The sequence below is a fragment of the Schistocerca serialis genome, chromosome 12 (genome assembly GCF_023864345.2).
Source record: "Schistocerca serialis cubense isolate TAMUIC-IGC-003099 chromosome 12, iqSchSeri2.2, whole genome shotgun sequence".
Classification (NCBI taxonomy): domain Eukaryota; kingdom Metazoa; phylum Arthropoda; class Insecta; order Orthoptera; family Acrididae; genus Schistocerca; species Schistocerca serialis.
This window is the reverse complement of record NC_064649.1, coordinates 62,195,485-62,196,744: the sequence shown is the minus strand read 5'-3', so window position 1 is coordinate 62,196,744 and position 1,260 is coordinate 62,195,485. Positions and strand designations below refer to the sequence as shown.

General features: G+C 42.2%; 1 non-coding gene across 1 annotated transcript; it reads right to left on the bottom strand.

Moving 5' to 3' along the window:
• Positions 1-232: 232 nt before the first annotated feature.
• Trnai-uau (transfer RNA isoleucine (anticodon UAU)) lies at positions 233-306 on the bottom strand. Its single transcript has one exon. It is a non-coding gene; the product is annotated as a tRNA-Ile (tRNA).
• Between the last annotated feature and the right edge of the window lie 954 nt (positions 307-1,260).

Sequence of the window (1,260 nt, the reverse complement as noted above, 5' to 3'; positions counted from 1 at the left end):
TCGTGGGCGATAAAATTCAGTGTGAGACACCTTGACACAGCCAACAGTAACCTGACAACTTCACGAAGAATCGTCACAGGAAATGAACGTGAAGATTATTGATTCGATATTGAGACGAAGTCCAGCTCTTCCGGAAGTGAAACCGGCAGTTGTTTTCGAAATTAGAATTATATTAATACCTTTAGCTGCTGACCGACGTTGATATATATCAAGGGGAAAAGGTGAAAATATGTGCCCCGACCGGGACTCAAACCCGGATCTCCTGCTTATATGGCAGACGCTCTATCCATCTGAGCCACCGAGGGCACAGGGGACAGTGCGACTGCAGGGACTATCGGACGCACGCCTCCCATGAGACCCACATTCTCACCTTGTATGTTCATACACTACATTCGTAGTGTCCCTAACCAACACACTCACTAATCGTGGAAGACATTCTTACCAAGTCCCGCAAGAGTTCGGGGAATATGTGTGCATCTGCACAGAAGAAGGAGGTCATGGCCAGTATTGCCAGAACTAGATAATTATATGGATATGGTGTCTGTTCTTTCGGATATGTAAAAAAAGACACCATATCCATATAATTATATAGTTGTTTTCGATGTCAATGAAAAGACACACGTCTAAAATTCGCCCCAAATCAATCAGTCAATTATCATTATCTCAAGCCTTTTCGTAACTTTTTATTGGTGTTAGGCGCTATAAAGTAATGAAAAAAGTTTATTGTTTACTTCCTTTTCGTGATTATGCAGTAAAAGATCAGCATGAGGTAATACGTTTTGCAGACGGTATCTACGCAATCCTGCAAATGATAATTTTGGACCTTTTCTAAGCTTTTCTCGCTTTAAAGGTTTCACACAATTAACGACAATAATTTTCACACAGTAACCTATTTGTAAAGTAATAAGAGGTTTGCAGATGTTTCAGACATGGGAGTTCGGTTGGCGCTCGCCGCTTTCGCCATTTTAGAACGTGAGCCTCCAGTCGAGGTCGATAACCTCTCAAGTGGAGGGTCGCCTTCAATTGAAGAACGACTCCGTGTGAACCGAGAGAACCATTCGGAACACTGTGTTCGATCTAGAGTAGTAAGCTTGTCGGCGAGTCTTGCACATATCGAAACGAATACACACATAAAAAGTAGTTTTGCATCACGTCGGTTTCGAGAGTTCCGGAACCTGTACAGACAATTGGAATAGAGATCAACATAAACATCATTTCTGCCCTTTTATTGCTCATGAAAACCACACATTGCTTGCTGTA